A 26,007-nucleotide genomic window follows, 5' to 3' on the forward strand; every position below is an offset into this window, starting at 1 on the left:
ATTATTCTGAATTGTTTTTCAGGTAGACTGCCTATTTCCTCTTTATTTGTTAGGTCTGGTGGGTTTTTGCCTTGCTCCTTCATCTGCTGTGTGTTTCTCTGTCTTCTCATTTTGCTTAACTTACTATGCTTGGGGTCTCCTTTTCACAGACTGCAGGTTCGTAGTTCCCGTTGTTTTTGGTGTCTCTCCCCAGTGGCTACAGTTGGTTCCATGGGTTGTGTAGGCTTCCTGGTGGATGGGACTAATGCCTGTGTTCTGGTGCATGAGGCTGGATCTTTTCTGGTGGGCACATCCATGTCTGGTGGTGTGTTTTGGGGTGTTTGTGGCCTTATTATGATTTTAGGCAGCCTCTGTGCTAATGGATGGGGTTGTGTTACTGTATTGCTAGTTGTTTGGTATAGGGTGTCCTGCACTGTAGCTTGCTGGTCGTTGAGTGGAGCTGGGTCTTGGCATTGAGATGGAGATCTTTGGGAGATTTTTGCCATTTGATATTATGTGGAGCTGGGAGGTCTCTTGTGGACTAGTGCCCTGAACTGGCTCTCCCTTCTCAGTGGCATAGCCCTGATGCCTGGCTGGAGCACCAAGAGCCTGTGCTCCACACGGCTCAGAATAAAATGGAGAAAAAAAAAGAAAGAAGAAGATAAAATAAAATAATGTAAAATAAACTAAAGTTATTAATATAAAAAATAATTATTAAGAAAAAACATTTTTTACGTTGAAAAAAAAAAAAGGACAGGGCCTCCCTGGTGGCGCACTGGTTGAGAGTCCGCCTGCCGATGCAGGGGATATAGGTTCATGCCCCGGTCCGGGAGGATCCCATATGCCGCGGAGCGGCTGGGCCCGTGAGCCATGGCCGCTGAGCCTGCACATCCGGAGCCTGTGCTCCGCAACGGGAGAGGCCACAACAGTGAGAAGCCCGTGTACCGCAGAAAAAAAAAAGGACAGACAGAACCCTAGGACAAATGGTAAAAGCAAAGCTATACAGACAAAATCACACAGAGAAACATACACATATACACTCACTAAAAGAGAAAAAGGGAGATATATATATATATATATATATATGTAGTTGCTCCGAAAGTCCACCTCCTCAATTTGGGATGATTTGTTTTCTATTCAGGTATTCCACAGATGCAGGGTACATCAGGTTGATTGTGGAGATTTAATCCTCTGCTCCTGAGGCTGCTGGGAGAAATTTCCCTTTCTCTCCTTTGTTTGCACAGCTCCTGGGATTCCGCTTTGGATTTGGCCCCGCCTCTGTGTGTAGGTGACCGATGGGCATCTATTCTTCACTCAGACAGGATAGGGTTAAAGGAGCTGCTGATTCAGGGGCTCTGGCTCACTCAGGCTGGGGGGAGGGAGGAGTATGGATGCGAGGCAAGCCTGTGGTGGCAGAGGCCAGCGTGATGTTGCACTAGCCTGAAGTGTGCTGTGTGTTCTCCCGGGGAAGTTGTCCCTGGATCACAGGACCTTGGCAATGGCGGGCTGCACAGGATCCCGGGAGGGGAAGTGTGGGTAGTGACCTGTGCTTGCTCACCGGTTTCTTGGTGGCGGCAGCAGCATCCTTAGCATCTCATGCCCATCTCTGGGGTCTGCGCTGATAGCCGCGGCTCACACCCGTCTCTGTAGCTCATTTAAGTGGCGCTCTTAATCCCCTCTCCTCACGCACCAGGAAACAAAGAGGCAAGAAAGAGTCTCTTGAGTCTTCGGCAGGTCCAGACTTTTCCCCGGACTCCCTGCTGGCTAGCTGTGGCGCACTAGCCCCTTCAGGCTATGTTCACACAGCCAACCACAGTCCTCTCCCTGGGATTCGACCTCCAAAGCCTGAGCCTCAGCTCCCAGCCCCCACCCGCCCCGGCAGGTGAGCAGACAAGCCTCTCGGGCTGGTGAGTGCTGGTTGGCACTGATCCTCTGTGCGGGTATCTCTCTGCTTTGCCCTCGGCACCCCTGTTGCTGCACTCTCCTCTGTGGCTCCGAAGCTCCCCCCTCTGCCACCCGTAGTCTCCGTCCGCCAAGGGGCCTCCTAGTATGTAGAAACCTTTCCTCCTTCACAGCTCCCTCTCACTGGTGCAGGTCCCGTCCCTATTCTTTTGTCTCTTTTGTTTCTTTTTTCTTTTGCCCTACCCATGTACGTGGGGAGTTTCTTGCCTTTTGGGAGGTCTGAGGTCTTCTGCCAGTGTTTAGTAGGTGCTCGGTAGGTGTTGTTCCACATGTAGATGTATTTCTGATATATCTGTGGGGAGGAAGGTGATCTCCACGTCTTACTCTTCCACCACCTTGAAGCTCCTCCTCATATATATGATTTTTAAATATTTTCTCCCATTCTGTGGGCTGTCCACTTTCTTGATCATGTCCTTCGTAGCAAAAAAAAGTTTTTAATTTTGATGTGGTCCAATTTATTTTTGTTGTTGTTGTAGCTTATGTTTTGGTGTCATATCTAAGAAACCGTCTCCTAATCCAAAGCATGAAGATTTATGGCTACATTTTCTTCCAGGAGCTTTATTGTTTTAGCTCTTAAGTTTAGGTCTCTGATAAATTTTGACTTAATTTTTTGTATATGTTGTAGGCTAGGAATCCAAGTTCTTTCTTTTGGATGTGGCTATTCAGTTGTCCTGCAGCATTTGCTGAGGAGATTATTCTTTCCCCATTGAATGGTCTTGGCACCTTTGCAGAAAATCAGTTGACATAGATACATGGATTTATCTCCAGACTTTCAACTCTCTTTCATCAATCTATGTGTCTATGCTATGCGAGTACCACACTCTCATGATGATTACAGTTTCGTAGTAAGTTTTGAAACTGAGAAGTCTGAGCCCTCCCACTTTGTTCTTTCTCTAGATTGTTCTGGCTATACTGGGTCCTTTATATTTCCATATGAATTTTAGGATCAGCTTGTCAATTTCTGCAAAGAAGCTGGGATTTTGAAAGGGATTGTGTTGAATCTGTAGATCAAGTGTAGACATTATGAGGTCTCTAAAATTATTACATCTTTTCAAACTAGAAATAAAAAGGCCACTGAAGTATCCTACAGATTTTAATTTATACCAAAGTGAATACCAAATTCTAATAACACACGTACAGAAAAATTTCTTTGGGATCCTTTTTCCTAAGTGTAAAGGGGCCTTGAACTGAAAAAGTGAGAAAACCACTGTGGTTTATCCCCAGCGGTGATGGGTCCATTTCTTGCTGTGACCTCACAGTGCCCCACTGTGATGTACTTCACAAAAACTGTATAAAAGAGCCCAGCTGGGCCAAGGTTTTTGGTCCTTAAGAGCCCAGGAAGCTGCTTTTGGTGACCTGACGGCCTTGGACCCACAGTTAGCTTGTTTTTTCCTTGTTTCTGCAATTTTGTGGATTTTTTTCCTCTTTTCTCTAGCCTTTTTTATTTTTCTCATTTTTATTTCTTCTTTGCCTTTTTCTCCTTTTTCTTTATTTTTTCTCTCTTTATCATTTCTTTCAGTTTTAAATTTTTTCTTCTTTAGCACTGCTAGTTAGTGCTGTCATTCAGTGTAGTTAGCAGGCCACCATGATGGAGGGCCTCACAGCCAACTCCGCTGACAAGGAGGCTCATATTGATGAGTACGAGATCCTCCACACCATTGGTGAAGGCAGCTTCGCTAAAGTGAAGCTGGCCCGGCACATTCTGACCGGGACACAGGTGGCTGTGAAGATCATTAAGAAAGGTCGGCAGAGCTGCTCAACTTCCCAGGCAGTTTACCGGGAAGTGTGCTGTATGAAGGCTCTGGATCACCCCAATATTGTAAAACTGCTGGGGGTGATTGACACGGAGGAGACAATGTTCCTCGTGATGGAGTACCTCAGTGGGGGGGACATGTTCAGCTACCTAGTGAACCATGGCCGTATGACAGAGGCGGAGGCCCGACGCCCGTTCCAGCAGCTGGTCTCCGCCCTGCAGCACTGCCACCAGAGGGGCATCGTGCACAGGGACCTGAAGCTACCGAACCTCCTCTTGGATGCCAACATGAATATAAAACTGACAGACTTTGGCCTCAGCAACAAGTGTGATGAGAGTGGCATACTGGACACGATCTGCGGCACAGTCCCGTATGCTGCCCCGGAACTGTTGCGGGGGCAGAGCTACAGCGGCCCTGCGTTGGACGTGTGGAGCCTGGGTGTAGTTCTCTACAGCATGGTAACTGCGTGCCGGCCCTTTGTGGGAGAAGACGTCCGGGAGATGCGGGAGCAAATCCTACGAGGGCAATACCCCATCCCACCTTACCTGTCTTTGGAGATAAGGGCTCTATTACAAAAAATGATTGCCCTCAACCCCCGTGACAGAGGCACCTTATCTGACGTCATGAGGCATCCATGGGTGAACATGGGCCAGAAGGAGCCACTCCAGCCACCCTGTGAAGAGGACCCGGAGGTGACCACGGTGAGGACTCTGGGCTGGACTTGCGACCAGATCCAAGACCCAGGAACAGGCAGTGTGAGCTCCATGAAACCAATGGTGGGGTCCTCCATCATAACTGTGAGGCCCTTCTCTTCCGGGGACCTCAGTGGCAGTGAACTTGAGGCTTCTTTAAGCCCCGAGTTGTCCACCCTGAAAGCCAGATGGCTCTACCAGGGAGAAAATGGGCAGCTGCAGGAAGACCAGCAGGCAGGGCAGAAGACCAGTGAGCCTGCCTGTCCCCCACCCAGCCTGGAGTCGAGGACTGCCACCCCCAGCCCAGCCGACCAGTGTGGCCCTGGGACATCCCCGTCCACCAGCAGCAGGATTGGAGCCCCAGAGGGAACCAGCTGCCCCCCGGGTGTGTCCAACACTGGAAGGTCCTCCCACGCTGGGCAGCCTGAGAGTATGTCCTCATCCACTCCCTCTGGCCACAGACAGAAAAAGCAAGGGGTGGCTAGGAGAATCTGCAACTTCATATCTAAACACCTTTGTTGCAAGCTGAGGCGTCATCATAAAGTGAAACCACCTGAACCCCATGGATGACCCGAGGCAGGAAGGTCAGGCTGCCACGCGCCCTGGGACCCGGTCCAGTTGAAGATGACTCTGTTCTCTGCACGGCCTTCAGAAACATCGTATCCAAGACCCTGGCCAGCTCAGAGGATGGTCCGGAGCAGCCCGGGCCACCGAAAGAGAGGCCACCGTGGCTGCAGGTCCACCCCTCAACCCCCACCTGGGTGAAACTTCAGACTTCAGAGACTGGACTGTCATTCCTGGGGCACGTCTCCCCTCCCCCACTCTTCTGTCTTCCGTGTTGGTGGGGGAGGGGGAGAGTTCTTGTTCCAAGAACTCCTTGGTTCTTCCAATTCTAGTTAATAAACTTGATGCTCTAGAGAGATGTATCACACTCTGCTTTGCATCGTCCCTGCACAGACTTGGGGCTGTGCATTTTCCAGTTAGACAAGTGTGTAGCCATGTAGTGCTTGGAGTTAATCAGAACCACTAGAGGGGAAGTGACCTAAGAGAATTAACACAATGACTCCCAGCAGCAACAACTGCTGCACTGCGGGGCAGACGTGCAGAAAGTGTCGAATCCCTTCCTGCACTAACATCCCCGAACATTTTCAGAAGGGCCGAGGGGAACTTTGGATCCCTGTGGCCTGTGTTAATTACATCAGAGAGGCTCATAAAAGGATAAGAAGGTCCCGTGAACCAGCCTGTGCGCAGTGTGGTAAGGTCCCCGTGCAGCTGAGTTTCATGACTGTCACGCAGCAGTTGGGCTCCCCTCTTCCCCTGTGCGAAGGGGCCCTGATGCATGGGTTTATTTTATTTTTCTGGTGTGACCATTTGAAAAGTCTTCATTGAATTTGTTACAATATTCCTTCTGTTTTATGTTTTGGTATTTTTGGCCGCGAGGCACGTGGGATCTTGGTCCCCGACAAGGGATCCAACCCGCACCCCCTGCACTGGAAGGCGAGGTCCACCACTGGACCGCCAGGGAAGTCTCCTTTTTAATTTCATTGTTTTGATGCATGGGTTGGACCACGGGGACTGGATGATTATACTAAATGATCATACTAGCAAAACACTAGATTTGTCGGCATTCCCTGGTTCCCTGGTTCAATAAGCCCTTGAACACACGGGTGAGTGGAGCAGGGTCTTCTTCCCAGAGGCCTCTCTCTGGGGGCACATGCTCTCGGAGGCATCACCTGCACAGTCCCATTGGCTCTCGTGCGCTTACAGGCCACTTGCCGACTGCGGAATCCTTCACCGCAAGACACAGAGCACTCTGACCACGTGCCCGTGAACCACCTAAGAACAAATACTCCAGGAGCGTATTAGTAAGGACGGGTAGGACAGATCCTACAGGAAGTGCCTTCCAGAGGAAAAATCGATCCTAACATGATGACTGTTTCAGGGCCCTCACACGTCTCTCTGGGAATGGGCAGCAGCACAGATAACTCCCAGCCATACGCTCAGATTTTCTTTTACTCAGAGAAGCAACAGAATCACCACGTAGACAACCAACATAGGGGTGGGATAGAGCCGTCTTCAAGTATGTAAGGAGCCATGACTTGTGTGGCTTCAAAGAGTAGAGCTAGGGCAAAATTAGGCGGAAACTTCAAAAAGGTGCATTTCGGGCTTCCCTGGTGGCGCAGTGGTTGAGAGTCCGCCTGCCGATGCAGGGGACATGGGTTTGTGCCCCGGTCCGGAAAGATCCCACATGCCCCGGAGCGGCTGGGCCCGTGAGCCATGGTCGCTGAGCCTGCGCGTCCAGAGCCCGTGCTCCACAACGGGAGAGGCCACAGCAGTGAGAGGCCCGCGTACCGCAAAAAAAAAAAAAAAAAAAAGGTGCATTTCAACTCACTGAAACCAAAGGGAAGAAAATATTGCTAAATCACCTATGTGCTCTTTGTGCTCTGAGACATTTGCATGTTTTCTAATGTAATTGTCATCTTGTTCCCATTCTTGCAATGAAGACAGCGATGTCCACAGGGTTAAATAGCTATGGTCACATAACTAACATGCCAACAGAGCTGGGACTGCTTCTAGATTTACCTGACCCTAAAGTTCATAATGATTATAGGAGACTGAACTAGGACCTGGACACCTTGGAGATACTGAGTGCGCTGTCACTCAAGATGTTCGAGCTGCCACCAGGATGCTGCAGAGTAGGGGTTCCTAACCTGAGCCCCATGGTTCTCCAAGGGAACCACGGACTTGCATGGGAAAAGGATTACATCCTCGTTGTCACTAAGCTCTAACGGCAATTGAGTATTGCCTTCAATTGTAAAAATGCAGGCCACAACGTATATCAGTAGTAGCAATACCTGTGATTTTGTTACCAATAGAAATCACAGCTGTTTTCACATGCCATGAAAATCGTGGCAGGCATCCAGAACAGCAGTTACATTCATCACCATTTCAAAATCAGTTGTACTAGCAGATCCTATAATTTAGTGTGTTGATAGAGAAGCAAATTTACGACTACATCACACATTGAAAACTACTTCAGGAACTGTACTTCCATATAATTAATTGGCTTCCTTTGTAATCAAGTATGTTTTATTTTTATAGATTTAAAACCCTTGTTTGAGAAGGGAGCCATAGGCTTCTCTAGACTACGGAGGGATCCGTGGCACTGAAATGTGAAGGACCCCTGATGTAGAGGGATCTAGGGTTAGATGATCTCTACCGTTTCTTCTAGGTATGAAAGTGTATGACTCTGTTTTCTCTAGGAGTGGCTAAAGGCTTGAGAGTACTTAATAAACAAGGATAAAATTCCCAATGTGAATTCTCACTTTGTGCGAACCAAGAATTGACATAAAGCAGATTTCTTGGATCAAGTTCCTCCTAGTTATTCTAGCATCAGTTTGCTGCCTCCTGAGGGACAGATGACTCTTGCACAAGCTCTTCCTTTGAAGGATAGGAGGAGCTCACGCCAGAGTCAAGGTGCCTACGGCACTGGAAGACAGGTCAAGGTGACTACGGTATCCACGGCTCTTCTGAGAACGTGTTCCGAGGCATCTCTTTTGTTTCACGGTGTGAGCATACCTCCCACCTCTCCTCCAACGCACAGATCATGGATCCGGGGTGGGCATTTGCACAGGGCAGTGAGCTGTACAACATTCTGTACACTTCCGCTTCCTCCTCAGTAAAATGAGGTTGATAATAGTGTCTACCTCACAGGTTTGTGCTCAGTAAGTGCTACTACTGTTTGGGTTTTGTCTTGGTTTGATTTTTTGTTGTTGTTTTTACTATGGGTTTTGGCATTGTGAGCTGAAATGTTGCCTGCCATATCAGTAAACAAAGGATGTTGCAGCCATCAAGCCATCATATTATGGCCGCCCTAATGGTGCACCACCCCAAGGAGACTCAGGATGAGAAAGCACAGGACACTGGCCCCAGATAGTGGAGGTGCACATCAAAGGAATGATTTCAGTAAACCCAGACACTTGCATCTTCCCATACAGACAAAAGCGCTAAATTCCTTAACTTGAGATAGCTGATTTTCTTTAATTAACAGTCATCTTTTGATGTTCCAACTACCTTGTCTTTTGTTGCAAAAACTCCTATATATCGTGGCTCCCCAATCCCCTCCTTGCCACTTCAGAACAGTTTCTCAGCATTATCTGCGATGCTATGTCCCAAGCTTGAAGTCCTCAGAATGTCTGTCAGATGAAACAGACCTCTCGACTTTTCGATTGTGCAGTGTTTTCCGTCCACAGCATCACTGGTCAGTTATCTGCTAGGGGCTATGCTATTCAATCATTCATTCATTCATTTAACAAATATTTTTAGAGTGTGCAGTGGGGCAATCACTGTGCTGAGTAATGGGGATTACTTGTTAAACACACCAGCTGTGGATTTGCTCTCATAGAACTGATGGTCCAGCACGTGGGCAAGACAGGCAGATTGTGGTAAGAGCTGTGCAGAAGAATGATACGGAAATTGAAAAACATACAGCACAGGGTCTGGTTTAGTTTGGGGCCTAGAAGGTTTCCCTGAAAATAGATGAATAGGAATAACTAAGTGAAAAGAGAGGAAGCAGTATGTACAAAGGCCCTGAGTCAGGAGACAGAACGGTCTATCGAAGGTACGGAAAAGTCTATTGTGGATGGAGATCCAATAACCAGGCTGGGAGACACAGCAATGAGGCAGAAGGGCAGCCTGAGACCCAAGCACGGAGGGACTTTTATTTTTTCACTCACGTATTTAGTCAGGCAGCAAATAGGTACTGGGCACTTACTATATGCAAGGCATTATTTTAGACATTGGGGGACAAAGTGAACAAGACAGACACAGTCCCTATGCCAGGAATTTTGACCTTTCTCCTAACGACAATGGGAAGGCATGGAAGGGTTTTCTTTTTTTTTTTTTTTTTTTAACATCTTTCTTAGAGTGTAACTGCTTTACAATGTTGTGTTAGTTTCTGCTCTATAAGGAATTGAATCAGGTCTACGTACACATATATCCCCGTTATCTCCTCCCTCTTGCGTTTCCCTCCCACCCTCCCTATCCCACCCCTCTAGGTGGTCACAAAGCACTGAGCTGATCTCCCTGTGCTATGCGGCTGCTTCACACTAGATATCTATTTTACATTTGGTAGTGTATCTATGTCCATGCCACTCTCTCACTTTGTCCCAGCTTACTGTTCCCCCTCCCCGTGTCCTCAAGTCCATTCTCTAAGTCTGCGTCTTTATTCCTAACCTGCCCCTAGGTTCTTCAGATCCATTTTTTTCTTTTTTCTTTTTAGATTCCGTAAATATGTGTTACCATACGGTATTTATCTGGTATAATAAGGTCAAACCAAGAAAATATATTGCAGATAACGAAAGCCAGGCTTCTCGCTGTCATAGAAAGAAGTTTACAAACAAGAAAAAGGTATAGACTGTAATAACGTCCCTATGTGCTGGACTGGCATTCAAGGTTTCAGTATGAATGCATAGATACAGGAAAAAAATTGTGTGTGTGTGTTTGTGCACATGCACGTGCGTGCACACACATTCAAGGATTAGTGTATATGCAATCAACCTTTTAACCCTCCCAATGACCAAAGCTAGAATGCTTTGAGCAACAAAATAATGATAGTGTTGGATTTCAACCCTTAAATATATATCTATATATAGATATAGATATCTATATCTACAACTATATCTAGATATATAGATATATACGCATCCCGTGGAGTCCATGTGGATATACATAAAGTGAATAAATGGGGAAGAAGGAACAACTCTTCCCTTCCAAAGAATTCCAATTAGTAAAAGTAGACGGAATGAAGAAAGTAGAAGGTCACAATTAGAACATCTTCGTGATAATTGTTGTAGGCACAGTCCACAGTGGATGCTAAAATTAAGGGGCAATACTTTAAGAAACAGTGGAATATTTGCGCAGTGTCAAAGTATTGTCTCTGAAATAAGCATGTATTAATTAGAAAGAGAAAAATAGTAACTTAATAGACAAGAAACATGGCAGAAACTACCAGAACCAAGGATCAAGTCACTGGTAAAAGGACTTATTGACATATTGTTCCCCCTGATAGTATGCGTTAAGAAGGGCAAGAATGCATAACCTCACTCTCATCTTGAGAAAACACTAGATAACCCCAGATTGAGGGCCATTCGATAAAACCTCTAGCCAGTGTCATGGTCAAAAGTGTCAAGGTCATGAAAGACAAGAAGAAATTGAGGAAGCATCCCTGATTGGAGGAGGCTAGAGAGGCAAGGCAACAAAACACAATGTGGGATCCTGGATTAGAACTCGGGCAGAATAAAGGGCAATAGTGGAAAAATGGTAAAATCCCAAAATGTTGACATGTAAAAGACAGAATATTTGGGATTTCATCACACTGTATATGAGAGTGGACCCAAGCCTATTACTCCTCATCCTAACTGTACCTTCCAGCCTAACGCTAATTCGCTTTGGATTTACTGACAAATCAGTTCACATTAAAACAGTTATTTACTGTAAACAGTTCTTTTCAGCTATCATGTTTCATAGCTAGATTACTTTCTCATAATTTTTCCAAAATAAAACTCCTTAGGGATACTATCTTATGCATAAATTCGGTCTAACAAGGCTTTGGCTTTTCTGTTTGTGTGCAAGAGAATAGTGCTGAGAAAAGTCTCATTCACAGCTCTTAAAAGAACGCTTTGAATATACTTCAAAATCAGTAGAAGAGGTTAACCTTCCATCTCCTTTAATTTCCAAGATGCCTCATTTGGTCACAGGTCGATTTCCGTAGTTGTGAAAATGGCAGCCATGTTTACTCAGTGTTTTCTTCCCTAAGTTCTCTAAGAGCGAGGACAAGATGCCATTCCCCCGGGATGCCTGGATCAGTCAGGGTCACAAGCCTGTCCAGAGTGATTGTCTCCTTTTCACGTTTAGTAAGGGTCCATAAAAATGCCATTAGAGCCAACATCTTAAGAACTACTGGCCAGAGCTTCTCAAATGTAAATGCCTTATACACCTGTTGCAACCCTAAAACTGAGAGAAGTCATCAGTTGCCGTGTTTGCCAAGCCCTCAGGATGTCGTACTCTGTACTAGTCTATAAATCACAGGAAGAGGCAGCTCGTGACAATGCACAGGTGATCTTGGTGATTTCCTGATTAGAAGGACAGAACGGGGTCCCAAGTGCACTGGCGCACCTGCTACGGTATTTTATGTTAGTCCTGGAACGTACCATTTACAAGAGCTGGAATTAAAAAACCGGCCATGGGGAAATGACAGTACCCAATTTTAATAGTGGTGATTTTGCATTGACTTCTGTCTGATTGTAGAACCTAGAGGGTTTTTTGTAAAGAAATATATGTTTTTGTGCCAGCTACATGGGGAAGAGAGCTTTTACATTTTGCTTCATCTTCACAGCGGCATTAGGACTCCCCTGCAAAGTTTTATCCTTCTTGACCCGATTGACAGCACCTTTGTTTGTAGAGGTCTAGCGAACACAAATTAAGATGCTTTACAAACGTACAGTGGTGAGTTGCGTCTGTGCAGCCTCCTGCAAAAAAAAAAAAAAAAATCCATTGAACACATAGCTCATTAGAGATCTAGTTACAAAAAGAAGTGCATGATTTTATGAAAAGCGGAAACTGAGATCACAGAGGGAAGCGAAGAAGCTAGGCTTGGGTTAGGGCCACTGCTTGGCACTGGAGTCAGAAGTGCCCTGGACTCCCTTCTTAGCTGGGCCAAGTGGCTTCTCGATGCCCTCAGGGGACGTCACAGCCCTTCAGGCCACCTGCTCCTCCCAGTGCTGACAGCGGCACTAGCTTCTGGGGTGTCATGAACCCCAGGGAAAACTTACCAAAGCAATGGACCTCCCCCTAGAAAAATATATATGATTACATTTCCCACATAACTTCAGGGCATTTACACACCTGTCCAATCCCATCCAAGGAAGCCTTGTCTGTGGGGCTGAAATTCCAAGACAGAAAGAGGCTGCGGAGAGGCTCCCAGTGCTCGTTAGTAGGCCACCGACCACCCTACTCAGTCAACTATTCTTTTCTCTACAGGACACCAAGTTGCACCCACATCAAAGCAGCTACTCTCCTGATGTCCCAAGACACCACATCCGTTCAGAATGGCCCTGCGGACGAGACCCTGACAAGGTTGGCTCCATGCGGTCTGGTTTGCACAAGGCTTCGGGGTGGTCGCAATACTATCACAGGAAGGCCCCAGGTAGTGCCGCCAGGAAGAGGGTTTCTCTCCCGGCTCGCAGCGTCTCTCAGCCACCGTCTTGCAGCTCCTCGTGTGGACACCGTCCACCTTCCGAGACTGGAAGCCCTGACCACAGGCTGATGTACCAGGGCCTCCAAGGGCCTGTGTGCCAACATGCATCACAAGCCCCCCGACGAGCGGTTCCTCCAAAAGGTGGGTCTGAAATGAGAAAAACAAACAAAAAGGTGGACAGTGGGAGAAAGTGGGGTGTCACTTCTTGCTGGGATCAAGCCTTTTACTGTACTGTACTTTCAGTATAGCAAAGGCTTGACAGTTATGACCTTATTCAACAGGAAACTCATCTGAATTGTTCCTGGCTGACTAAGCAAAGTGGTGGAGGAATCACAACCTCAATAGAGGCAAGCAAACCACGTGTTTCCATGAGCCTCCGGCACCACATCAAGGCACGCACCTCAAAAGACACAGTCTCCTGATGAGCTGGAGCAGATCGATTTAGGCAAGGAAGAGAAGAATGACACATTTGTTAACAAACTGTAAGCTCCGTTTATATAAGCACTTGAAATATATTCTGGTATGAGTATGAATTTGTTTGTGAGCAATGTTCTCCACTAAGAGGAGCGCTCTAGTTTACATTTAGGACACACTGGGCTTCCCTGGTGGCGCAGTGGTTGAGAGTCCGCCTGCCGATGCAGGGGACACGGGTTCGTGCCCCGGACCGGGAAGATCCCTCATGCCGCGGAGAGGCTGGGCCCGTGAGCCATGGCCGCTGGGCCTGCGCGTCCGGAGCCTGTGCTCCGCAGCGGGAGAGGCCACGGCAGTGAGAGGCCCGTGTACCGCAAAAACAAGAGTATTTGGTATAATACATACTATTGAGGATGGCACCATGAGAAATCATAATTTAGTAGGAACTGTCCATTATGAGAGGTGGTATAGAGGACAGATGATGCCACTTTCAGGCGGTCATAGTCACTACTGAGGTGGCAGAGGTTGTGTGCTGCCCTAGGGCGGGGCCGGTACCTCCTGTCATCACAGCCGGACTCAGAACGGTTGGGGTGTTGACAAATTATATGCTGCTGCTGCTGCTGCTGCATCCTCACAGCGCGACCCAGGCAACGTCCAGGACACTGGAACAAAAGCACAGTGCAGTATAAACAACATCGTGAGCTCATGCATGCTGGGGTTCCAAAACCATGTGCTGCAGCGGCACTGCTGAGGACTAGCTACGGGGGATCAGCTGTCCCCGAGGGAAGTTAAGGAGGATGGAAGCCCAGCTCTAAGGGCCAGACAGCCCTCCTTCAGAGCCAGAAGTTTCCTTTCCTCCTCTTTTCCCCCAGAAACTTAGACCACCTCTGGGCAGAAGGGGAAAGCACAGGGCCAATCTGTAATTGACCAGTCTTAGGTTCAGAAATAACTATGCTTAAAACCATAAGCCGTGGGCAAGTTTGGGTTTTCCTGCTCAGAGCAAAAATGAAGGCTATGTGTTGAGGTGAGTTCAATTACGGAAAAAAAATATTTTGACATGCAGTTCTTAAATTTTTCTGTACTCATGACACCTATTAATTTTTCCTGTGATTTGTTTTATGCTTGAAAAGGTCTTTCCCGTCCTGATAGTTCTAGTCCAGTTTAATTACTTTTACACTGAGCACTTGAATCAAGTCAGAATTTATTCTGAGGTACGCTGTGAGTTTGGGCTCTCATTTTACTTGTTTTTCTTACATTAGTTGACCAGTTTCCCTCATACAATCTTTTTTTTTTCGTAACAACATTATTGTGATATAACTCACATACTGTACAAGTCACTGTTTAACAGATACAACTTAATGGTTTTTAGAGTTGTGCAACCATCACCACAATCAATTTTAAGACTTTATCACCATCCCCAAAAGAAACCCTTTACCCTTTAGCATCTACTCCCAATTCCTCTCCTGGCCTCTCCCCCTCAGGTCTAGATAACTGTTCAGCTACCTTTTTCTCTAGAGACTTACCTACTGTAGACACTTCATATAAGTAGAATCATACAATATGTGGTCTTTTGTGTCTGCCTTCCCTCCCTGACCATAATGTCTTTAAGGTTCATCACCTTGTAATACATATTAGTACTTTATTCTTTTGAATGGCCAGATGATATTCCATTGTACAAATACACCACGTTTATCTATCTGTCAGGTATTTCCAATTTTTGGAGTTGTATTATGGGTTTGATTTGAGTTATTCCCAGTTTTTGGTTCTTATAAATAATGCTGCTGTGAACATTCATGTACAAGTTTTTGTGTGAACCTGTTTTCGTTTCTCTTCGGTACATACCTAGGAGTAGAATTACTGGGTCATATGGTAACCCATACATTTAACGTTTTGAAGAACTGTCAGACTGTTTTCCAAAGTGGCTAGACCATTTTACATTCCCGCTTGCAAAGTACTAAGGTTCCAATTTCTCCATGTCCTCATCAACACTTACTACTATCTCTCTTTGTGATTAACATTTCCCTAATGAGTAATGATGCTAAGTATCTTTTCCTGTTCTTATTGGCCATTTGTAAGTCTTTATTGGAGAAATGTCTATTCAGATCCTTTTCAATATTTTAATTAGTTTATTTGTGTTTTTATTATTGAGTTTGAGTGTTCTTTATATATTTTAGAAACAAGTTCCCTTTCATATACATGATTTTTTTAAACATTTTTATTGGAGTACAATGGCTTTACAATGGTGTGTTGTTTTCTGCTTTATAACAAAGTGAATCTGTTATACATATACATATGTCCCCATATCTCTTCCCTCTTGCGTCTCCCTCCCTCCCACCCTCCCTATCCCACCGCTCTAGGTGGTCACAAAGCACTGAGCTGATCTCCCTGTGCTATGCAGCTGCTTCCCACTATCTATCTATTTTTCGTTTGGTACTATATATATGTCCATGCCACTCTCTTTGTCGCAGCTTACCCTTCCCCCTCCCCATATCCTCAAGTCCATTCTCTAGTAGGTCTGCATCTTTATTCCCATCTCGCCCCTAGGTTCTTCTGACCATTTTCTTTATTCCTTTATTTTTTTTGGATTCCATATATATGTGTTAGCATACAGTATCTGTTTTTCTCTTTCTGACTTACTTCACTCTGTATGACAGTCTCTAGGTCCATCCACCTCACTACAAATAACTCAGTTCTGCTCCTTTTTATGACTGAGTAATATTCCATTGTATATATGTGCCACATCTTCTTTATCCATTCATCTGTTGATGGATACTTAGGTTGCTTCCATGTCCTGGCTATTGTAAATAGAGCTGCATTGAGCATTTTGGTACATGACTCTTTTTGAATTATGGTTTTCTCAGGGTATATGCCCAGTCGTGGGATTACTGGGTCGTATGGTAGTTCTATTTTTAGTTTTTTAAGGAACGTCCATACTGTTCTCCACAGTGACTATATCATTTTACATTCCCACCAACAGTGCAAGATGGTTCCCTTTTCCCCACACCCTATCCAGCATTTATTGTTTGTAGATTTTTTGATGATGGCCATTCTGACTGGTGTGAGATAATATCTCATTGTAGTTTTGATTTGCATTTCTGTAATGATTAATGGTGCTGAGCATTCTTTCATGTGTCTGTTGGCAATCTGTATATCTTCTTTGGAGAAATGTCTATTTAGGGCTTCTGCCCATTTTTGGATTGGGTTGTTTGTTTTTTTGATGCTGAGCTGCGTGAGTTGCTTATATGTTTTGGAGATTAATCCTTTGTCAGTTGCTTCATTTGCAAATATTTTCTCCCATTCTGAGGGTTGTCTTTTCATCTTGTTTATGGTTTCCTTTGCTGTCCAAAATCTTTTAAGTTTCATTAGGTCCCATTTGTTTATTTTTGTTTTTATTTCCATTTCTCTAGGAGGTGGGTCAAAAAGGATCTTGCTGTGATTTATGTCATAGAGTGTTCTGCCTATGTTTTCCTCTAAGAGTTTGATGGTGTCTGGCCTTACATTTAGGTCTTTAATCCATGTTGAGTTTATTTTTGTGTAGGGTGTTAGGGACTGTTCTAATCATATGGTTTTTCTCCTTCAATTTGTTAATATGGTGTATCACGTTGATTGATTTGCGTATATTGAATCCTTGCATTCCTGGGATAAACCCCACTTCATCATAGTGCATGATCCTTTCAATGCACTGTTGGATTCTGTTTGCTAGTATTTTGTTGAGGATTTTTGGATCTATGTTCATCAGTGATATTGGCCTGTAGTTTTCTTTCTTTGTCACATCTTTGTCTGGCTTTGGTATCAGAGTGATGTTGGCCTTGTAGAATGAGTTTGGGAGTGTTCCTCCCTCTGCTATATTTTGGAAGAGTTGTAGAAGGATAGGTGTTAGCTCTTCTCTAAATGTTTGATAGAATTCGCCTGTGAAGCCATCTGGTCCTGGGCTTTTGTTTGTTGGAAGATTTTTTATCACAGTTTCAATTTCAGTGCTTGTGATTGGTCTGTTCATATTTTCTATTTCTTCCTGGTTTAGTCTCAGAAGGTTGTGCATTTCTAAGAATTTGTCCATTTCTTCCAGGTTGTCCATTTTATTGTCATATAGTTGCTGGTAGTAATCTTTCATGATCCTTTGTATTTCTGCAGTGTCAGTTATTTATCCTTTTTCATTTCTAATTCTATTGATTTGAGTCTTCTCCCTATTTTTTCTTAATGAGTCTGGCTAATGGTTTATCAATTTTGTTTCTTCTCAAAGAACCACCTTTTAGTTTTATTGATCTTTGCTATCGTTTCCTTCATTTCTGTTTCATTTATTTCTGATCTGATCTTTATGATTTCTTTCCTTCTGCTAACTTTGGGTGTTTTTTGTTCTTCTTTCTCTAATCGCTTTAGGTGTAAGGTTAGGTTGTTTATTTGAGATGTTTCTTGTTTCGTAAGGTAGGCTTGTATAGCTATAAACTTCCCTCTTAGAACTGCTTTTGCTGCATCCCATAGGTTTTGGGTCATTGTGTTTTCATTGTCATTTGTTTCTAGGTATTTTTTGATTTCCTCTTTGATTTCTTCAGTGCTCTCTTGGTTATTAAGTAGTGTGTTGTTTAGCCTCCATGTGTTTGTATTCCTTACAGATTTTTTCCTGTAACTGATATCTAGTCTCATAACGTTGTGGTCGGAAAAGAGACTTGATACAATTTCAATTTTCTTAAATTTACCAAGGCTTGATTTGTGACCCAAGATATGATCTATCCTGGAGAATGTTCCATGAGCACCCGAGGAAAATGTGTATTCTGTTGTTTTTGGATGGAATGTCCTATAAATATCAATTAAGTCCATCTTGTTTAATGTATCATTTAAAGCTTCTGTTTCCTTATTTATTTTTGTTTTGGCTGATATGTCCATTGGTGAAAGTGGGGTGTTAATGTCCCCTACTATGATTGTGTTACTGTCGATTTCGCCTTTCATGACTGTTAGTATTTGCCTTATGTATTGAGGTGCTCCTATGTTGGGGGCATAAATATTTACAATTGTTATATCATCTTCTTGGATTGATCCCTTGATCATTATGTAGTGTCCTTCTTGGTCTCTTGTAATAGTCTTTGTTTTAAAGTCTATTTTGTCTGATACGAGAATTGCTACTCCAGCTTTCTTTTGATTTCCATTTGCATGGAATATCTTTTTCCATCCCCTCACTTTCAGTCTGTATGTGTCCCTAGGTCTGAAGTGGGTCTCTTGTAGACAGCATATATACAGGTCTTGTTTTTGTATCCATTCAGCCAGTCTCTGTCTTTTGGTTGGAGGATTTAATCCATTTACATTTAAGGTAATTATCGATATTTATGTTCCTATTACCATTTTCGTAATTGCTTTGGGTTTATTATTGTAGGTCTTTTCCTTCTCTTGTGTTTCCTGCCTAGAGAAGTTCCTTTAGCGTTTGTTGTAAAGCTGGATTGGTGGTGCTGAATTTGCTTAGCTTTTGCTTGTCTCTAAAGCTTTTAATTTCTCTGTCAAATCTGAATGAGATCCTTGCTGGGTAGAGTAATCTTGGTTTTAGGATTTTCCCTTTCATCACTTTAAATATGTCCTGCCACTCCCTTCTGGATTGCAGAGTTTCTGCTGAAAGATCAGCTGTTAACCTTATGGGGATTCCCTTATGTGTTATTTTTTGTTTTTCCCGTGCTGCTTTTAATAGTTGTTCTTTGTATTTAATTTTTGATAGTTTGATTAATATGTGTCTTGGCTTGTTTCTCCTTGGATTTATCTTGTATGGGACTCTGTGCTCTCTGGACTTGATTAACTATTTCCTTTCCCATATTAGGGAAGTTTTCAATGATAATCCCTTCAAATATTTTCTCAGTCCCTTTCTTTTTCTCTTCTTCTTCTGGGACCCCTATAATTCGAATGTTGGTGCCTTTAATGCTGTCCCAGAGGTCTCTGAGACTGTCCTCAATTCTTTTCATTCTTTTTTCTTTATTCTGCTCTTCAGTAGTTATTTCCACTATTTTATCTTCCAGGTCACTTATCCATTCTTCTGCCTTAGTTATTCTGCTACTGATCCCCTCTAGAGAATTTTTTATTTCATTTACTGGGTTGTTCATCACTGTTTGTTTGCTCTTTTGTTCTTTTAGGTCCTTGCTAAACGTTTCATGTATTTTCTCCATTCTATTTACAAGATTTTGGATCATCTTTACTATCATTATTCTGAATTGTTTTTCAGGTAGACTGCCTATTTCCTCTTTATTTGTTAGGTCTGGTGGGTTTTTGCCTTGCTCCTTCATCTGCTGTGTGTTTCTCTGTCTTCTCATTTTGCTTAACTTACTATGCTTGGGGTCTCCTTTTCACAGACTGCAGGTTCGTAGTTCCCGTTGTTTTTGGTGTCTCTCCCCAGTGGCTACAGTTGGTTCCATGGGTTGTGTAGGCTTCCTGGTGGATGGGACTAATGCCTGTGTTCTGGTGCATGAGGCTGGATCTTTTCTGGTGGGCACATCCATGTCTGGTGGTGTGTTTTGGGGTGTTTGTGGCCTTATTATGATTTTAGGCAGCCTCTGTGCTAATGGATGGGGTTGTGTTACTGTATTGCTAGTTGTTTGGTATAGGGTGTCCTGCACTGTAGCTTGCTGGTCGTTGAGTGGAGCTGGGTCTTGGCATTGAGATGGAGATCTTTGGGAGATTTTTGCCATTTGATATTATGTGGAGCTGGGAGGTCTCTTGTGGACTAGTGCCCTGAACTGGCTCTCCCTTCTCAGTGGCATAGCCCTGATGCCTGGCTGGAGCACCAAGAGCCTGTGCTCCACACGGCTCAGAATAAAATGGAGAAAAAAAAAGAAAGAAGAAGATAAAATAAAATAATGTAAAATAAACTAAAGTTATTAATATAAAAAATAATTATTAAGAAAAAACATTTTTTACGTTGAAAAAAAAAAAAGGACAGGGCCTCCCTGGTGGCGCACTGGTTGAGAGTCCGCCTGCCGATGCAGGGGATATAGGTTCATGCCCCGGTCCGGGAGGATCCCATATGCCGCGGAGCGGCTGGGCCCGTGAGCCATGGCCGCTGAGCCTGCACATCCGGAGCCTGTGCTCCGCAACGGGAGAGGCCACAACAGTGAGAAGCCCGTGTACCGCAGAAAAAAAAAAGGACAGACAGAACCCTAGGACAAATGGTAAAAGCAAAGCTATACAGACAAAATCACACAGAGAAACATACACATATACACTCACTAAAAGAGAAAAAGGGAGATATATATATATATATATATATATGTAGTTGCTCCGAAAGTCCACCTCCTCAATTTGGGATGATTTGTTTTCTATTCAGGTATTCCACAGATGCAGGGTACATCAGGTTGATTGTGGAGATTTAATCCTCTGCTCCTGAGGCTGCTGGGAGAAATTTCCCTTTCTCTCCTTTGTTTGCACAGCTCCTGGGATTCCGCTTTGGATTTGGCCCCGCCTCTGTGTGTAGGTGACCGATGGGCATCTATTCTTCACTCAGACAGGATAGGGTTAAAGGAGCTGCTGATTCAGGGGCTCTGGCTCACTCAGGCTGGGGGGAGGGAGGAGTATGGATGCGAGGCAAGCCTGTGGTGGCAGAGGCCAGCGTGATGTTGCACTAGCCTGAAGTGTGCTGTGTGTTCTCCCGGGGAAGTTGTCCCTGGATCACAGGACCTTGGCAATGGCGGGCTGCACAGGATCCCGGGAGGGGAAGTGTGGGTAGTGACCTGTGCTTGCTCACCGGTTTCTTGGTGGCGGCAGCAGCATCCTTAGCATCTCATGCCCATCTCTGGGGTCTGCGCTGATAGCCGCGGCTCACACCCGTCTCTGTAGCTCATTTAAGTGGCGCTCTTAATCCCCTCTCCTCACGCACCAGGAAACAAAGAGGCAAGAAAGAGTCTCTTGAGTCTTCGGCAGGTCCAGACTTTTCCCCGGACTCCCTGCTGGCTAGCTGTGGCGCACTAGCCCCTTCAGGCTATGTTCACACAGCCAACCACAGTCCTCTCCCTGGGATTCGACCTCCAAAGCCTGAGCCTCAGCTCCCAGCCCCCACCCGCCCCGGCAGGTGAGCAGACAAGCCTCTCGGGCTGGTGAGTGCTGGTTGGCACTGATCCTCTGTGCGGGTATCTCTCTGCTTTGCCCTCGGCACCCCTGTTGCTGCACTCTCCTCTGTGGCTCCGAAGCTCCCCCCTCTGCCACCCGTAGTCTCCGTCCGCCAAGGGGCCTCCTAGTATGTAGAAACCTTTCCTCCTTCACAGCTCCCTCTCACTGGTGCAGGTCCCGTCCCTATTCTTTTGTCTCTTTTGTTTCTTTTTTCTTTTGCCCTACCCATGTACGTGGGGAGTTTCTTGCCTTTTGGGAGGTCTGAGGTCTTCTGCCAGTGTTTAGTAGGTGCTCGGTAGGTGTTGTTCCACATGTAGATGTATTTCTGATATATCTGTGGGGAGGAAGGTGATCTCCACGTCTTACTCTTCCACCACCTTGAAGCTCCTCCTCATATATATGATTTTTAAATATTTTCTCCCATTCTGTGGGCTGTCCACTTTCTTGATCATGTCCTTCGTAGCAAAAAAAAGTTTTTAATTTTGATGTGGTCCAATTTATTTTTGTTGTTGTTGTAGCTTATGTTTTGGTGTCATATCTAAGAAACCGTCTCCTAATCCAAAGCATGAAGATTTATGGCTACATTTTCTTCCAGGAGCTTTATTGTTTTAGCTCTTAAGTTTAGGTCTCTGATAAATTTTGACTTAATTTTTTGTATATGTTGTAGGCTAGGAATCCAAGTTCTTTCTTTTGGATGTGGCTATTCAGTTGTCCTGCAGCATTTGCTGAGGAGATTATTCTTTCCCCATTGAATGGTCTTGGCACCTTTGCAGAAAATCAGTTGACATAGATACATGGATTTATCTCCAGACTTTCAACTCTCTTTCATCAATCTATGTGTCTATGCTATGCGAGTACCACACTCTCATGATGATTACAGTTTCGTAGTAAGTTTTGAAACTGAGAAGTCTGAGCCCTCCCACTTTGTTCTTTCTCTAGATTGTTCTGGCTATACTGGGTCCTTTATATTTCCATATGAATTTTAGGATCAGCTTGTCAATTTCTGCAAAGAAGCTGGGATTTTGAAAGGGATTGTGTTGAATCTGTAGATCAAGTGTAGACATTATGAGGTCTCTAAAATTATTACATCTTTTCAAACTAGAAATAAAAAGGCCACTGAAGTATCCTACAGATTTTAATTTATACCAAAGTGAATACCAAATTCTAATAACACACGTACAGAAAAATTTCTTTGGGATCCTTTTTCCTAAGTGTAAAGGGGCCTTGAACTGAAAAAGTGAGAAAACCACTGTGGTTTATCCCCAGCGGTGATGGGTCCATTTCTTGCTGTGACCTCACAGTGCCCCACTGTGATGTACTTCACAAAAACTGTATAAAAGAGCCCAGCTGGGCCAAGGTTTTTGGTCCTTAAGAGCCCAGGAAGCTGCTTTTGGTGACCTGACGGCCTTGGACCCACAGTTAGCTTGTTTTTTCCTTGTTTCTGCAATTTTGTGGATTTTTTTCCTCTTTTCTCTAGCCTTTTTTATTTTTCTCATTTTTATTTCTTCTTTGCCTTTTTCTCCTTTTTCTTTATTTTTTCTCTCTTTATCATTTCTTTCAGTTTTAAATTTTTTCTTCTTTAGCACTGCTAGTTAGTGCTGTCATTCAGTGTAGTTAGCAGGCCACCATGATGGAGGGCCTCACAGCCAACTCCGCTGACAAGGAGGCTCATATTGATGAGTACGAGATCCTCCACACCATTGGTGAAGGCAGCTTCGCTAAAGTGAAGCTGGCCCGGCACATTCTGACCGGGACACAGGTGGCTGTGAAGATCATTAAGAAAGGTCGGCAGAGCTGCTCAACTTCCCAGGCAGTTTACCGGGAAGTGTGCTGTATGAAGGCTCTGGATCACCCCAATATTGTAAAACTGCTGGGGGTGATTGACACGGAGGAGACAATGTTCCTCGTGATGGAGTACCTCAGTGGGGGGGACATGTTCAGCTACCTAGTGAACCATGGCCGTATGACAGAGGCGGAGGCCCGACGCCCGTTCCAGCAGCTGGTCTCCGCCCTGCAGCACTGCCACCAGAGGGGCATCGTGCACAGGGACCTGAAGCTACCGAACCTCCTCTTGGATGCCAACATGAATATAAAACTGACAGACTTTGGCCTCAGCAACAAGTGTGATGAGAGTGGCATACTGGACACGATCTGCGGCACAGTCCCGTATGCTGCCCCGGAACTGTTGCGGGGGCAGAGCTACAGCGGCCCTGCGTTGGACGTGTGGAGCCTGGGTGTAGTTCTCTACAGCATGGTAACTGCGTGCCGGCCCTTTGTGGGAGAAGACGTCCGGGAGATGCGGGAGCAAATCCTACGAGGGCAATACCCCATCCCACCTTACCTGTCTTTGGAGATAAGGGCTCTATTACAAAAAATGATTGCCCTCAACCCCCGTGACAGAGGCACCTTATCTGACGTCATGAGGCATCCATGGGTGAACATGGGCCAGAAGGAGCCACTCCAGCCACCCTGTGAAGAGGACCCGGAGGTGACCACGGTGAGGACTCTGGGCTGGACTTGCGACCAGATCCAAGACCCAGGAACAGGCAGTGTGAGCTCCATGAAACCAATGGTGGGGTCCTCCATCATAACTGTGAGGCCCTTCTCTTCCGGGGACCTCAGTGGCAGTGAACTTGAGGCTTCTTTAAGCCCCGAGTTGTCCACCCTGAAAGCCAGATGGCTCTACCAGGGAGAAAATGGGCAGCTGCAGGAAGACCAGCAGGCAGGGCAGAAGACCAGTGAGCCTGCCTGTCCCCCACCCAGCCTGGAGTCGAGGACTGCCACCCCCAGCCCAGCCGACCAGTGTGGCCCTGGGACATCCCCGTCCACCAGCAGCAGGATTGGAGCCCCAGAGGGAACCAGCTGCCCCCCGGGTGTGTCCAACACTGGAAGGTCCTCCCACGCTGGGCAGCCTGAGAGTATGTCCTCATCCACTCCCTCTGGCCACAGACAGAAAAAGCAAGGGGTGGCTAGGAGAATCTGCAACTTCATATCTAAACACCTTTGTTGCAAGCTGAGGCGTCGTCATAAAGTGAAACCGCCTGAACCCCATGGATGACCCGAGGCAGGAAGGTCAGGCTGCCACGCGCCCTGGGACCCGGTCCAGTTGAAGATGACTCTGTTCTCTGCACGGCCTTCAGAAACATCGTATCCAAGACCCTGGCCAGCTCAGAGGATGGTCCGGAGCAGCCCGGGCCACCGAAAGAGAGGCCACCGTGGCTGCAGGTCCACCCCTCAACCCCCACCTGGGTGAAACTTCAGACTTCAGAGACTGGACTGTCATTCCTGGGGCACGTCTCCCCTCCCCCACTCTTCTGTCTTCCGTGTTGGTGGGGGAGGGGGAGAGTTCTTGTTCCAAGAACTCCTTGGTTCTTCCAATTCTAGTTAATAAACTTGATGCTCTAGAGAGATGTATCACACTCTGCTTTGCATCGTCCCTGCACAGACTTGGGGCTGTGCATTTTCCAGTTAGACAAGTGTGTAGCCATGTAGTGCTTGGAGTTAATCAGAACCACTAGAGGGGAAGTGACCTAAGAGAATTAACACAATGACTCCCAGCAGCAACAACTGCTGCACTGCGGGGCAGACGTGCAGAAAGTGTCGAATCCCTTCCTGCACTAACATCCCCGAACATTTTCAGAAGGGCCGAGGGGAACTTTGGATCCCTGTGGCCTGTGTTAATTACATCAGAGAGGCTCATAAAAGGATAAGAAGGTCCCGTGAACCAGCCTGTGCGCAGTGTGGTAAGGTCCCCGTGCAGCTGAGTTTCATGACTGTCACGCAGCAGTTGGGCTCCCCTCTTCCCCTGTGCGAAGGGGCCCTGATGCATGGGTTTATTTTATTTTTCTGGTGTGACCATTTGAAAAGTCTTCATTGAATTTGTTACAATATTCCTTCTGTTTTATGTTTTGGTATTTTTGGCCGCGAGGCACGTGGGATCTTGGTCCCCGACAAGGGATCCAACCCGCACCCCCTGCACTGGAAGGCGAGGTCCACCACTGGACCGCCAGGGAAGTCTCCTTTTTAATTTCATTGTTTTGATGCATGGGTTGGACCACGGGGACTGGATGATTATACTAAATGATCATACTAGCAAAACACTAGATTTGTCGGCATTCCCTGGTTCCCTGGTTCAATAAGCCCTTGAACACACGGGTGAGTGGAGCAGGGTCTTCTTCCCAGAGGCCTCTCTCTGGGGGCACATGCTCTCGGAGGCATCACCTGCACAGTCCCATTGGCTCTCGTGCGCTTACAGGCCACTTGCCGACTGCGGAATCCTTCACCGCAAGACACAGAGCACTCTGACCACGTGCCCGTGAACCACCTAAGAACAAATACTCCAGGAGCGTATTAGTAAGGACGGGTAGGACAGATCCTACAGGAAGTGCCTTCCAGAGGAAAAATCGATCCTAACATGATGACTGTTTCAGGGCCCTCACACGTCTCTCTGGGAATGGGCAGCAGCACAGATAACTCCCAGCCATACGCTCAGATTTTCTTTTACTCAGAGAAGCAACAGAATCACCACGTAGACAACCAACATAGGGGTGGGATAGAGCCGTCTTCAAGTATGTAAGGAGCCATGACTTGTGTGGCTTCAAAGAGTAGAGCTAGGGCAAAATTAGGCGGAAACTTCAAAAAGGTGCATTTCGGGCTTCCCTGGTGGCGCAGTGGTTGAGAGTCCGCCTGCCGATGCAGGGGACATGGGTTTGTGCCCCGGTCCGGAAAGATCCCACATGCCCCGGAGCGGCTGGGCCCGTGAGCCATGGTCGCTGAGCCTGCGCGTCCAGAGCCCGTGCTCCACAACGGGAGAGGCCACAGCAGTGAGAGGCCCGCGTACCGCAAAAAAAAAAAAAAAAAAAGGTGCATTTCAACTCAC

General features: G+C 45.8%; 1 protein-coding gene across 21 annotated transcripts in view; it reads left to right on the top strand.

Annotated features, from left to right (window-relative positions):
- Positions 1-26,007, top strand: part of LOC309802169 (uncharacterized protein) — a 249,174-nt gene that overhangs the window by 197,530 nt on the left and 25,637 nt on the right. For 18 of the 21 annotated variants that reach the window (XR_014293726.1, XR_014293728.1, XR_014293729.1 and 15 more), the window contains 2 exons: positions 12,428-12,785; positions 12,926-13,126. The gene's annotated coding sequence lies outside the window, so the exon portion shown is untranslated. The remainder of the gene's footprint in view (positions 1-12,427; positions 12,786-12,925; positions 13,127-26,007) is intronic. The other 3 variants (XR_014293724.1, XR_014293725.1, XR_014293727.1) reach the window with 1 other exon arrangement.

Source organism: Mesoplodon mirus (genome assembly GCF_964341445.2).
Source record: "Mesoplodon mirus genome assembly, chromosome: 4".
NCBI lineage: Eukaryota > Metazoa > Chordata > Mammalia > Artiodactyla > Ziphiidae > Mesoplodon > Mesoplodon mirus.